The sequence below is a fragment of the Esox lucius genome, chromosome 19 (assembly GCF_011004845.1).
Source record: "Esox lucius isolate fEsoLuc1 chromosome 19, fEsoLuc1.pri, whole genome shotgun sequence".
NCBI lineage: Eukaryota > Metazoa > Chordata > Actinopteri > Esociformes > Esocidae > Esox > Esox lucius.
Window position 1 is genome coordinate 18,155,526 of NC_047587.1, and position 15,472 is coordinate 18,170,997.

Below are 15,472 nucleotides of genomic sequence, written 5' to 3' on the forward strand. Positions count from 1 at the left end.
TCAACAAGTCCCAGACGTCTTTGCTGTGGGTTAGCATGTCTGCTAATGTGTTAATGGTGTGCAGCCATGCACTCGCTACCGGGGTGAGTTTTAGTGTCTGTTTGTGTGTATGTGTGTGCGCAGGCATGTGTTCTTTCCCAGGTGTGTTGTAATGTGTTCATGTCTCTCTGGTCCCCTTTAGTCAGGGCAAATCAGTAATGAGCTGAGCTCCTTCAGGTGTGTCTTACTCCGCCCTGCCACCTGCTCTGCTCTCAGCCTGCCCTGACAGACAGATGCCGTAGCTGCAGAGCACTCCGGAACCTGTTGGTTCTACTTAGCATATTATCCAAGCCTTCCTGGCCAGCCCCTGGGGACCACAGCTGCGCTTCATTTGATCAGTGTTCTGCTGCCGACAGAATGGGCCTCACGTCAAAACCTTCCTTGTAGAAGGGGCCTATATTGCTGTTTTGACTGTGTGTGTGTGTGTGTGTGTGTGCGGAAGTGTGGAATTTAGGTTGAAGGCGCTAGCCTCGTACCCTATTCCTTAATGTACATGAAGAGAGGACCCATGCATCTGTGCCTGTGAATGTTTTTCTTTGTGTTATGCTCTGTGTATAAAGTATCGGATGACAGGTCTGTTGGGGAACGCCAAGCTAGGGCTGGGGATATCCTGAGGGTAGAGAGACACCCACACCCGACTGTGACTCGGTCATGTGTTATTTCGCTGCTAATTAATTGCTTTTGGTGCTTTGTCAGTCCCCTCTGTTTCGCTGTGTGTGTGGGTATTCTTTCCAACTTTGTTCTGCGTTACAGGGCTGTTGGTAGTGGTACTGTAGCTTTTGGTTCAAGTGATGGATGATTAGAGGGGGAGAGACAGATCAGTGGCCCTCATAGACTCTGAGAACCACTGAGGTCTACACATGATGGGTCCTTTCTCTCTCTCTCTTAAGTCTCGGTCTAAGGGCTTACAATGCTGTGACTGTATGGGCTTGAACCTACAGCGTCCTACTACGCAGTCACCTCTAAACCACAATGGGGAGACTGTATGGGTCTGAAGGTGTGAAAACATTCCTGTTATCACTGTGGAAAACTCTCCCAGCTGTCAGCGAGGTGGGGTGGGGGCTAATATGATGATTCTGTCTGTCCTTGAGACAATCCCACTGTTTATTTTATGAATCCGTCGAAGCCCAGCTTATAGACATCAGACAAGGATCCTTTAACTATGGAAACCTCTTCACAGCCCTGCGTCTGCCTGTTTGTGAAGGGACAAGAAGAGAGGGCGTGTTGGAGGGAGTGTGTGTGTTTGTGTGCGTGCGTGCGTGTGGGCTTGATGGCTTTCAGTGTGTATGTGTATGTATGACCATGGGTGTGCTCATAGTGTTTCACATGTGTCTTAACGAATTAGTTGTGGATTTGTGAAAGATGGTTGCAATTATAACAACATAGAACTCCTTACTTCTAACCGCTGCAGTCGAGATTACTGTTGTTTGTTTAAACTCAATCGTTGTCTGAACTTTCTAGGTGTCAGTTACTCAACATTCTGTTCCGGCAAGCAATTTATTGCATTCATGAAGTGGTTGAAAAAAAAACATGGCTTTTGTAATATAGTTTAAATGCCATTTTTCAGTTTAATGTGCAAGATCGTTTTTTCTGAGTAATACAGTAATAACACCACTAGGTAAAAAATGTGTTGTTATGTTATTGTAAAACTGAATTATTTGAACACGGAAGTCTGATTTGGTTTGGTGTGTCCATTTAAATTGAGTTACCAGAACAGCTTTTCCAATTCAAGTCAATGTACTGTGATGTGTGAACTGGACTCCATATTCAGTGGATCCCTCAAAATGGGTGTTTCAATAATCTCCTCTGTTTTATGACTGCCTGTTGGAACACCCAGGCTTTGGTGTTGCTGCGTTTCTGACCTGGATGGTACCTAGAAACACTTCATGTCGTTTTGGTTAATGCATCTACACCAAATCTGAAAGTGTTTAGTAAAATATTAGCAGAGAATATTTTTGAGAGAATTTGGTACCAGGCCACCAGGAAAGAACATATTATTTCCCCCTAACGCATGATGGGTAATCAGTTAACTCACCGCATCCCAGTCTGTGAGCCAACAGGGCATATCTGACTTGTTGAAACATCTTTGTGAAAAACTTTACACTCACAGCACATGCTGATTGAGTGCGCACGACGGCCATCACATCTGACCTCATCCCCAGGCTGTTGTGCACAGCGTGCGGAAGTGCCTGGGAACAAGATTACTGGACTGTTGGCTTTAATATCTTTTTGAATTCTCAGTGCAGCTCAAGCTGTCGACACATTAAAATGCATAGAGGTGCGCTGGTATGAATTGTGGTGATCTGTGTGTTTGGGCTGTGGGTGCCCCACGGACAGGTCTCTACAGCCTTATTGCAGTGTCACAGTGGTTGGTAGCGAGACTATGGTTTTTATTTATTTTCTGCTGCCGACTAGTAATGAAGTGAATATTGCACCCTTGCCTACTTTACACATGTACACACCTTTGTCTTTTATGCTTGTAGGGATCTCAAACCTAACTCAGACCCAGAAAACAATTAAACATATTCCCTAGCCCTTACACTTACCTTAATCACAGTAAACATACTTTTATCCTTAAACTTAACCTAGCCCTAAACACTAATCCCAGCCCTAAATCTACTGATTGTGACTGAACTTATAGGTAATCACAATTCTAACACTACAGTACATCCAATTGTACGTTTCTTCCTAAACCTAACCCCAAGCCGGAAATCACATTTTTCCTAGTGGGGACCTGCCAGAAAATTTTTGGGACTGATTTGTCAGCTTTTACTATCTTTTTGGGTATCCACATGTTCACATTGATGTGGATCACAAACACACGCACATATAGAGGGAGTAATAAAGGGAGCTTCCAGATGGCTGTGCGCAGTAGATTCTCAGGTTACACCAGATTTTCCAAAGCAACATTCTGAGTTTTTCCTCCCCTCTATACTAATCTAGGCCCACACACTGTTCACATCAGCACTGAGACTGTGGGTGTGTCTCAATAGCGTTCAGTGGCTTCCTTTCATCTAATCAGCACTAAGACAGAGAGTGCATCTCGAGTGGTCAGTGGTTTCCTCTCATCTCACCAGGACATGGCCTACTCACCTGTGGTAATGAAATGGATCCTAAATGCGTTTCTTTCGTGTCTACAAACTTTAAGTGATTCAAGTCATACTTCATATTACAGTTGCATGTTCTCTAGAACCTCTTGCTAAAGTGTCCTCTTACTAAACTTTATTATTGTAGAACATAATTGAGACTGTGGGTATTAGATTGTGGAGTTTGTTATTGTTTGGGTTTCTAGGTTACCCATACTGTGCTGCAGTACATAAATTAGTAAGGCCTTAGGTTTCCATAGCCATTAGATTGGTTTTAATACCATGTAACCTAATTTGGAAAAATTCCAAGCCCCAGGCTAAAACCGTTTTTTTTCCTCCAGTTCTTCCCTCACAGGTCATATGTACAGGTCAGACCTCCCAGCCTGTTTTTATGACATTTGGTGTCCTGTGGATAAGAGGCCTTCTGACCTCAATGGGACTTGAAATGTACTAGTCCGACTAGTAGGTTTTGTATCATGCAGACCCATAGTGCCTATGTAATGTACAACATTTGACCAAACTCTACTTTGTGTAGTTCAAAGTGCCTTACAGTACAGTAGGTTTAAGCAGGGTCAGCGTCTCATAATGAGCCCTGCAGACAGGGAGTCTTTTGAAGGCAGAGGTGCTGACCTTTATGTCAGTGGGGGCCCAGGATGGCACGAGCTATGAAAAGGGCCATTGTTGTTGGTAGAGCGTGCGGCCCCGCTGAGGCCCCATAGATTACAAAAGCACATGTACCACTCTCTCTTACTCTCCAAAGCTTATCTATCTCTCTCCCTCATCTTTCCCTCTCTCCCTCTTTCCCTCTTCTTTCCCTCTTCTCTCCGTCTTTTCCTCTTCTCTCTCTCTCCCTCTTCTCTCTCTCTCTCCCTCTTCTCTCTCTTTCCCTCTTCTTTCCCTCTTCTCTCCCTCATTCCTTCTTCTCTCCCTCTTCTCTCCATCTTTCCCTCTTCTCCCTCTTCTGTCCATCTTTCCCTCTTCTCTCTCTCTTTCCTTCTTTCCCTCTTCTCTCTCTCCCCCTCCCTCTTCTCTCTCTCTTTCCTTCTTTTTTCCCTCTTCTCTCTCTCTTTCCCTCTGACATTCCTTCTGTATGAGGTTTGGTTTTTGTATCTCCTGTTATCCTCCTGTTGCTGTTCATACCTGTAGCCTGTGCCTGTTATCAGCCCCTCTGGAAATATATTACTTATGTGCCTTTAAGGCTTGATTAGTTGGCTGGGATTTAATGGGAATTCCTTTTTTTGCTTTATCTTTTCATCTGTCTTTCCCGGGCTGTCTGTTTCTCAGACAATTTAAATTTAATTCAATTTTAATAGAATGTTTTATTGATTAAACAAATTGACATTTACCCTCAGTATCTGTCTGCCTTTTTCCCTCTTGTTTGCAGGTGCAGGTAGGTTGGGGATGCAGGCTGCCTAGTGGTTACTGATTTTTCATTTTTTTACCAGTAACCAGAAGGTTGATGGTTTGACTCCATGAGACCAACAAACTGTGTTGCTCTGGTTATGAGCATCTGCAAAAAAAATATAAATGTAATGGTTTATGTAGGCGCACTCCTTAATCCAACCACCACAGTCTTCATCAGTCAAGCTCACCTGGAAAGGACAAGCTGTTGAAACACAAGGAAAAGGCTAATTGTCCCCTCTAAGAACATATTCCTCGTGTCTCCACAGGTAGGGGCAGACTCTCTTCTATATCTCTTAGGAACAGAAGACTAAGGGATGGACACAGTTGAGGAAAGGGGAACAAGTTGGAGTGTGTGTCGATGTTACTTCTGAAGGCTTCACTCATCCCCCTTCCCAGCTTTCTCCTCTCCTTCTTTCTCTTATCCATTCCTTATCTCGTCTGGTGCTTGGTCCATATGCAAGACTATGGCTTTCCCAGTCTCTCCTGTCTGCTCTGTTTAATGGTCGTTCCCTAATCAACCGTGTTTTTTAGTCCTTCAATGAAATGACTCTGGGCCTACCCCCGACGCATACTTAAAAATTGTCCTTGCTGCAAATAAATTATGTAGTGCTTACCTGTCATGTAGATTCAGAAGCAGCGTCTCCACTAGCCTGAACATTTTTTTTTTCTGTGCATGTTCATTCAGGTATGGACACACATGCTCACACTCACAAGCTCTCTCTCACACCATCTCTGTGGGGATCCCACACAATCCCAATTCAAAATCCTATTCTCCCCAATCCTTAGACTTACTCCAGATATTTAGCTGTAGCTCTAGCTCTGGGGCGAATTACCTCATGAGACTGTTACTCTTTCTGTTCCATTCCACTCCTTCTCAACTCTTCAGGAAAATCTGTGCCACTCACTCACACACACTCACACACACGTGCTACATTTCCCCTCTAATCCCTCTTCTGGCTCGGCAGAGATAAATAGACCTAATCATTAATGTATTTTTAATCGTACTAAATTGTATACTGTGTATACTTACCAAAGCTGCCTTGTGCTCACATAGTCACAGTGTTTATTTTCTCTGTCGTAGCTGAAATGAGTTGGCTTTCTCTGTTTAACTATAATTTATTGTTAATCAGGCATTGGTGTGGAGGAACACAGAGAGGAGGAGACATGGAGGCGGGCTCCATTACTAATAGCAGGGATATATTAGTTAACTAATGTATTAGTTAATGTGTTCATGGAATGGTATAGAATGGAGATATGGAAATGCATCAACATGTGGGCACCAGATGCATTTGACCTTTTCAACAGTATCTTCCTGATACATTCCTGCTGGGACAAACCCTAACCCTGAAATAGTTCTATTATTTCATATTGTAACACGTGAGACACAAGGACTGGACACAGTGGATGTGTTTAGGGTCCTGTGGGGAGTTTTATTAACAAAGAGAGCAGTGCAAGGGGAGGACGTGAGGGAGAAATTAAGGTCAAAGCCTTTTTAAGGGGAGGTGGCTTCGTCTCTGGGGTGGCCTCCACTTGGTGGTTTGGGAGGAATGGGTGCTGGCAGTTGTTATCTTGGCGTTCTCTGCGCCCTCCATCTCCCAGCCATCTTCCTCTGCCTGGTTTCTCTTCTATGCTTTTGGCCTCTGGAAGCCCTTGCATACCTCCCCTGATGGGATGTCCCAATAGGAGGCAGGTGTGCAGGGGAGGGGCTGGCCCTGCTGGCAGCCCCGGAAGATTCCAGAAGCCACCAAAACAGTTGAGAAGAAAAGCTTTGAGTGAGGAAAAGAAGGGTTCAAATCTGGCTTTACTGGCAGAGGGATACAGTGAGCTTGTTTCCATCCTGATAATTTCAAAGAGCAAGGTCAAGCAACAGACATTGGGGACTGCAAAGCTACAGACTGGCAGAGGGCGAAAATGACTGTCAACTGACCGAGATGACCGCCAACTCATTCGAATGTCACTCAACAACCGTAGGATGACATCAAGTGACCTACAAAAAGAATGGCAAACAGCAGCTTGGGTGAAGTGCACGGTGAGGACGGTTTGAAACAGGCTCCTAGGGGCAGGGCTGAAGTTGTGCAAAGCTAGAAAAAAGCCCTTCATCAATGAGAAGCGTAGAAGAGCCAGGCTGAAGTTTGCAAAAGACCATAAGGATTGAACTGTAGAAGAATGGAGTAAGATCATCTTCTCTGACGAGTCAAATTTTCAGCTTTGCCCAACACCTGGTCATCTAATGGTTAGACGGGGACCTGGAGAGGCCTACAAGCCACAGTGTCTCGCACCCACTGTGAAATGTGGTGGAGGATCGGTGATGATCTGGGGATGCTTCAGCAAGCCTGGAATCAAGCAGATTTGTCTTTGTGAAGGACACATGAATCAAGCCAAGTACAAGGTTATCTTGGAAGAACACCTGCTTTCTTCTGCTCTGACAATATTCCCCAACTCAGAGAATAGTTTTTTCCAGCAGGACTATGCTCCATCCCACACAGCCAGGTCAATCAAGGTGTGGATGGAGGACCACCAGATTAAGACCCTGTCATGGCCAGCCCAATCTTCAGACCCCATTGAAAACCTCTTGAATTTGATCAAGAGGAAGATGGATGGTCACAAGCCATCAAACAAAGCTGAGGTACATGTATTTCTGTGCCAGGATTGGCATAAAGTCACCCAACAGCAATGTGACAGACTGGTGGAGAGCATGCCAAGACGCATGAAAGCTGTGATAAAAAATCTGGGTATTCCACCAGATTTCTGAACTCTTCCTAAGTTAAAACATTAGTATTTTGTTGTCTCAGACCTATTATTTGAGGTCTGAAAACAATGTATCTTTTTTAGGTGATTTTGACCAGTTGTTGTTTTCTACAAATAAAAACTCTAAATTACAATATTTTTATTTGGAATTTGGGTGTAATGTTGTCAGTAGTTTATTGAATAAAACATAAATGTTCATTTTACTCAGACACGCACTTATAAATAGTAAAACCAGAGAAACTGATAATTTTGCAGTGGCATCTTAGTTGTATATACTTCAAATTATGTATTACAATTATCTAAATACATTTAGTGTATATATTGAAAAATTAATGTTTGTGCTAAATAATGTTTTTATATTAAAAAAATATATATCATGTTTTTTTCTAACTATATTTTCTAAATATACATACGTTTTTTTCAAACAGCTATTCCACAATAAAATCTGAAATGTTTTTTTTATGTGGGATAGAGTTTAGGGCTGTCTATGAAATCATTCTCATCATTGGTTATTACACCAATAAGAGTTCCAATCTGAATTGCCAATGAAAGCTAGTTTTCCCATCCTGATTCAGAACACTGTCAGACGGTCTTTGTAAAAGGATTGCTTGGGAAATAATTATTGCCCTGAAATTAATTGATAGTGAGGTTTCAAATAGGTTTCATTGGACATCTGTTGGTCTTTACTAAGCAGTATTTAGGTTATTAAAGTCCAGGTCAAAGGGAAAATGTAAGTTGGTTGGATGGACCCATTTATAGAGGACTAATATCCATTTCATAAAGCATGCTAACCCTAATGTTAACCCTCTGTCTCAATGTTTCCTGTCTTCTCAGTTTATTTACAATGTTTCATGACAGTGTTTCATCTCTTTGTCACTATTTATTTACTTTCCCTCCAACTCTCTTCTCTTTAATGCTTGCCTCTGCTGTCTTTCTCTAAAGCAACATGCAGGTCTGGTTCTCACCAACACAACCAAGTTCAGGCATCCATTTTAAACAGAATCTTATCACCCTAGCAAGTTCTTAGATAGAAACCATTTTCTCATTCTCTGTTTCTGTTTTGAATTCCTGGCAATTAACACCTTTTTATTGTCAATTTGATTTTATCATCCAAATAGAAAAAAAAAACACTACTTGAGCCCAGAAACCGTGTGGGAGTGCAACTGCTTGGAAAATGACACAGGGTGCCACAGAAAACACAGAATATCAAATAGACATGCTAGGTTTTCTTCCTTTTTTCTTTTATTTCTCCCCCTTTTATTTCTTCTTTACTCTATTGCTTTTATGCTCTCCACTCCTGTCAAACATGTTTCTGGCTGTGGCTTGGTGGGTCTGACTGGAAGTTCTAGAACTGGTGTTGTGCTTGGATTGGACTTCCATTGTTCTGGTGTGGCTTGGATGGCCAGAATGTGTGCTTACTGTGCTTGCACATTCAATGGTTGTGGTTTAAGTAAATCTTTCTTTCCAACCACATTTTCCCCTTGATTTGTGTCGTGAGTAAGAGTTGACGGGCAGCGCTTTTGGGTATTTTGGTAAGCCCCCATATGAGAGGATACAGCACCAAGCCCTGATGAACACTGTGGCCTGTTGTATGTACACACAAGGCGTGTGGGTAACTGTGAATGCCAACTGACGAGGTCATGGAGTTAATAGTCAGCATGGTATGGTCAGTGGGCTGGGTGGCCATTACTTTGTCTGGGATACAGATGTTTCCTTCACTGCGAGGTTGGCTTCCTTTTTCTTCTTTCTCCACCTTTCTCTATATACTGCATTATCTTTCACACGTTCAAATTTTGTCTTCAGTTCTTGCTTCTCAGTCACAGGCCTTGTTAATCATTTGTATCTCGTTAACTTATTTCCATTTACCTGTCTATATTTAATTTACCCTTATATTATACTTACTGGTGCTGAAATAGAGATCTGCTTGAATAATGCAGTCCTGATGAACAGAAGTCATCCCTTGTTGGTTACACAACTACTACAATATCTATAACCAATACCATAACTCCCTGTAGAATTATCTTAAAGAGAATAGATGCTTCAGTGTTGGAATTATGATGAGGTATAAATTAAAGAGCACTGTGGATACAAATATGTATTTTCCTGCATGCAAGAATCCTGGAATTCTTTTGAATTCGCTCTCAGCCAGTCCTAATCTGGGGATTCCATAGTGAAGTCTGTTGAAAAACAAAGTTGCTATGAGAGAACTATTCTTCTGCATGACACAGAGAGTGATAAAGTCCGAAGCACAGAGAAAATCTTCCTGTATATAAACCCTAAGGGCCGATTTCGTAGGCAAAGATTAAGCCAGGTATAGGACAAAAGAAATCAACCACATCTCTGTCTTTTGGCACAATGTTTTCAGGAGAACATATGGAGAACTATATCAATACACCGTGGCCTTAAGAGACCACTGCACCTTTTTCTTTCCTTTCCAAAAATGTTGAAAAGGAACGTTTTTAGTGAGAAACAGAAGCGTTCAATTTGCAATGGTCTCTTAATTTTAACCCTTCTGTTCCTCACTCAAAACGTTCCTTTTTGACTTTTTTGGAAAGGACAGAAGAAGGTGCAGTGGTCTCATCATTTTTTTCCGGAGCTGTATAATTTCGAAAACTATATCCTTTGCCCTGTTCACCTTTATTTTAGCTGGGAGTGGCATCCTTTAAAAAATCGTAAACTCTCAAAACTGTATTAATTCCAAAAAATAATGTCTCCATAGTCCAGGATTTGTCTAGATATTCCGAAAAAAGTTAGCGAACATTTCCTTTAAACCAAACCTGGGTGGCAGCCTGTTTTAACTAGCCCCCTAAAGTTATATGAGCCGCAAAAATTTTACCTTTTTGTTTTTCATAAAATACCTCAAAATGGCTAGGAAATTATTTGAAAAGGATTTTTATTCACTACTGTATTTAACTTTGTACCAATGTTATTTAGGTTTGAAATATATTTTTTCTAGACAATGAATGTGCTTTTGGGCCTGTTGCATCAATTTACAGAAGGACATATTATTAATAATTTCCTGCCCATGGAACAGGAACTTGTTCAATTAGGAAACTTAAATATTCTTGCACACTGATGATGCTTACTAGTGTTATCATTTATTACCAAATCTGCAAAGTTTTGGTCAAAAACCTCGGGCATAAAGAAATGGTGAACACTGAGTGTACATAATAGGATCACATAGCCAATCGCATAGCAAAACCAATCATGAAATCAGACTAGTATAATTGCTCTAATAAGATAAACATGTGTGAAACAATCGAGGTCCTCGCAATATAACAATGCCCAATGAACAATGGCATCACATAGTCAGCAATTCATGAAAGACAAAAAACTAAATCTTCCATCGACCATGATTGATACCAACATCAATACAAAAAGCAGCATTTCGCTGAAAATATTACAGATAAATGCCAGTCAATGTGGCATGGGTGACGGAAGTTGGTGTGACTGGAAAGCTACAGGCTGTGAGTGGGGAATGGGTGATGGGGCTGGAGCGTGGAGACGGAGATGTGAAAGAGGGCAGGTTTAAGGCGAAGCCTGTGGATCCTCCGAGGAGAAGCTCTTTGAGATTTGGAGATTTATTAGTGGCAGATATCCGTCTGCACAGCCACACAGCCTCTACAGACCCAGCCAGCTCTCTGCTCCAACGATGCAACCCCTGCTGCCAAAGCCTTAAAACACAGAACGTTACATTCCTATATGTCTCTGGCACCCCACACTTCTGAAACGGAGATGGAGAGAGAGTGGACAGATTGTTATTGAGACAGAGTCACCCAGATCTATTAACAAATTTTTTCGGACACATCTACAGTGTGTTATCAGAGTCAAAGGGACCGTCTGTACGTGTGTTGACCAGACCTCACCATCCTAATGTCAAAGTTTTACCAAAGCAAAGAGATATCATGTGATTCATACTCACCTGGTATTCATGCTTAGAAAAATAAATGGCCCAATTACTTCTGAGACCTGTAACCTCTCCCTGTGTGTGTGTGTGTGTGTGTGTGTCTGGTAAGGGAAGGGATTGGGGGTAGAAAAGCCTGGAGTGGGGGAGGAAGGGAGAGATGGTAAAAGACCTCAGAGTGTTAGGGAAAGGAAGCAATGAAAGGAGGGAAGAGTTGCGTGACACTGCCCTAATTATGCCTAATGGTGGATGTGGTAATGAGACGGTGGTTGTGAAACACATTGCTGAGATCACCACAGGTGATATAATACAGTAGCCCGCTCTGTAAGACACACACACATGCACACATACCCACAAACGCGCAACACATCTTGAAGTAATCCGGTGCTAAGGCAGAGAAAACACTGGGCAGTGGGAATGCAGTTTCTGGACCTGCAGTAGTCAGGTTGGACTGCTGGTTGTCATAATGGCTTTGGAACAGGTAGAATAAGCCATTCTGCAAAGCTCTCTGTCCCTCCATCTCACTCTCCCCACACTTTTCCCCTTCCCTTCCCCCACCCCAACCTCATTTAGTTTTGTAGGATAGACTACATTTGTTCATTAACATCAGTGTAGTATTATTGGACTGTCTATCTTAGTCAGCTTTCTCAATCCAGACAAACTCTGTATGGTTTTCTTCACAAACACTTATATTTATTATAATTTATTATTCATGTGTATACAAATCTTCACTATTAGTCTTACGTTTCGTTGTGTTCTATGTTTTGTTTAGAGAGTCTTTCAGGCGTAGTTGATTGCGTGGACCTGCGGGAACTTTACACTTCTTCCGTTTTTCTTACACATTCTCAATAGGAACCTTTTCCCAGTTACACACACTACCCTTCAAAAGTTTGGGGTCACTTAGTAATATCCTTGTTTTCAAAAGAAAAGCAATTTTTTGGTCCATTAAAAAAACCTCACATTCATCATAAATACAGTATAGACATTGTTAATGCAGTAAATGAATATTGTAGCTGGAAACAGCAGATTTTTTTCTGGAATATCTACATATGAGTACAGAGGCCCCTTATCAGCAACCATCACTACTGTGTTCCAGTGGCACGTTGTGTTTCCAGATCCAAGTTGATCATTTTAAAAGGATAATTGATCATTAGAAAACCGTTTTGTGATTATGTTAGAATATAACTTAGAGTATAACGTTTTTGGGAAACGCATCAGTTTATTGTTGTTCTGAGAAATTAAGACTATTCCATTTGAGAAATTGCCAAGAAACTGAAGATCTCTTTCAACAATGTGTACTACTCCCTTCACAGAACAGCACAAACTGTCTCTGACCAGAAGAGAAAGAGTGGGAGGCAGAACTGAGGAAGAGGATAAATACATCATAGTGTCTAGTTTGAGAAACAGACGCCTCACAAGTCCTCAACTGGCAGCGTCAAATAGAACCCGCAAAACACCAGTCTCAATGTCAACAGTGAAGAGGCGACTCCAGGATGCTGGCCTTCTAGACAGATTTCTTCCTCTGTCCACTGCCTGTGTTCTTTTGATCATCTTAATCTTCTTTTTATTAGCCAGTCTGAGGTACGACTTCTTCTTTGCAACTATGCCTAGACGCTGATGCTGAAGATACTGAACTAAAGACATTGTAGTTTTTATTTTATATTACTTTAATATGCACAGCAGTTTTAATGAGCACAACATGATCGCAACTGGGGCCTCTAATGATCAATTAGCCGTATACAGTGATAAACTTGGATTACGAAACACAACGTGTAGATAAAAATGAGCTGTTACCAATTGTCATTTACAGCCCTAACAATGTCTACACTGTATTTTTAATCAGTTTGATGTAATTTTAATGGACAAGCATTTTTTTCTTTTCTTTCAAAAACAAGGACATTTTTAAGTGAACCCAAACATTTGAATGGTAGTGTATATAAAAGGGATCAGCAAAATGTCTGCTTTGATGTACGTTTTCAATTGTGTTCAGTTTTCAGAATGTGTTTTGAACAGTAATTAATCTGATATAATATCTGTTACCAAGAGAGTAGGCTATATTCAGCCGGTTTGAGACCTTGTTTCAATCCCAAAATAGAACAGTATATTAATGATGGTTTTGATAGATTATTGGCTACTCTGTCCATTTGTTCTACTTGCTTTGAAGGTGCAGTCCATATATAAATGTCATTTTCATAACAGTTCAAGTGAAGGATGACAGGGAGATTATTTGCAAATGTACTGTTGGCCTATATACCTGCAAAGGAGGTTGAACAAACATTTGCTTTTATTTTGTGTCATTCTTATATACCCTTTGTCTTACAGTTTTCATAGGGGACACAACACTTTCTGGAATGGGCCTAATGTGGGAGCATTTCCAGAAACTCACATTGTTATGACCTCATTTGTAGCAGCAGTTTTGTTTCCATGTATCACTTACATGAGCTGTTTCAGATTGGTATTGTTCTACTTTACAGTGCTTGGAACCAGTGTCATTAATAACTCCAATACCTATCCCACCTTATGGTGGTACTGAACCATAAAGCACCTCTGTTGTCTCATAAAGCCAGTTGTGTCCAGTATAAAGGCAATGTCCTCAATGACACCCTCTTCCGTTTGTAGTGCACAAGTTTGGATCAGGCATGTATAGCCATTCTGAAAAAGTGTTCCATTTAGGATTCATCCATTGAGTAAGAGGACAGGGTCCATAGGGAATGCTGGGAAAGTGTTAGCTAGGATCAGCCATAGAGAAACCTCCAACCTCCCTCTTTATTTCTTGAAGTAGCCATGACAACAGAATTTTCCAGCCACACATAGGTTTATTGATACTGTACTAAGGCAAGGATGGACTCCAGAGGAGTGGAACTCTACAGTATAATCTGAATTTGATTCACATAAAACAATAACAATTGGAACCCAATGGGATGCTCGCTCTCTTATAATGGCAGTGGATTTGGACACAGGACAGGGAACCGCTGGGAGGTTTTTAAATATGGGCATTAAACATTATGGCTTCAGAAACAGTTTCTCTCCAAAGGCTTGTGTTTAATTGGTCTTTGGAGAAATTGGGAAAAAACTATTGTGACAAATTTGTGCAAGTTTGAGTTTTCTTGTGGTTTTTTTTTTTATACTTCTTGGAAACCTGGAAGGTCTTTTAACTGTATTTGGTTTAACAAGATTGATCATCATTATTTAAATATGGTCATGGCCCTCTATGGGAGTTTAAAAGTGAGATACCTTGGACATTCTCTTTTCAGGAACTCATGTTTCTGTTCAATTAAAAACTCTAATTGTGGGTCATTACTCTGGCATTGTCTTTGCTAAAGTTTAATCCCAGAGCTGTAATTCTTGATTCTATAAACTTTTAAAATGTATGTGGCCGAATGATGTAGATTTACACTAATTTCCTAGGTGTGTGCCCACTATGAAACCCATCTTTGTGTTGTTTAGGATTTTTATTGTTTCAGCATTGTCATCAGAAAGACACAGGTTTAAGAGAAAGTAAAAGGGAGTGCCTGGCTCCTCTCAGTGACACCACCAGTGTGTGTGTGTTTAACATTATATGGGAAATTGTGAGAGACATGGATCCGGTTGGTAAATCGACGCGAATATGCAACAGCACATTGGTAGCGCAAATAGCGGAAAACAAAAAGCTAAAACTTTCAGAATCTTGTCAGGCAGTGCTGAGGCTACAAGAAGCTGCAGGAATAGTCAACTTTAAGAACTCTGATTGGTTTTAGTAGAATGTTTACAGTCCAAAGTGAACATAGTGATGAAAAAAGACAAGTAATGCGCAGCATACCGGATCTGTGAAAAGTAGGTGCCGGAACAAGCTGAAGAAAATCTGAGAGGATCTTGTTTCCGGCAGGATCCGGCTCAAATGAACCACTGTATAAGGGAATATATTACATTTGTGTCACAAAGGGTTACAATTTCAAGTGTTTCATAAAACAGTGTTACATTTTAAAGAAATGACTAACACTGAACTGAAAATGTTTCCATTTTTTTTTTTTACATTATTTCATTGTGATCCCTGAACGATTTGTCAAAGGATTTTATCAGCTTTGTCTGATTTGTCTTATGATCATACTAATGATTGTCCTAATGATCAGGAACGAGCAGGGTCAGCTATACCATAAGGATGCTTTCTTAATTTTAACAATACTATAAGACCATTCAATTGGTTATGTTCTTTATTAATAAGTAATTTTATTATTGATTCTGTTAAGTTCATGGGAAATTAAAATGAATAAATCACCCTTATGACACTCAAATTTGAGAACATTGTCACCAC

General features: G+C 41.0%; 1 protein-coding gene across 1 annotated transcript in view; it reads left to right on the forward strand.

Moving 5' to 3' along the window:
* LOC109614689 overlaps window positions 1-15,472 on the forward strand; it is a 371,347-nt gene that overhangs the window by 180,142 nt on the left and 175,733 nt on the right. The window lies entirely within an intron of this gene.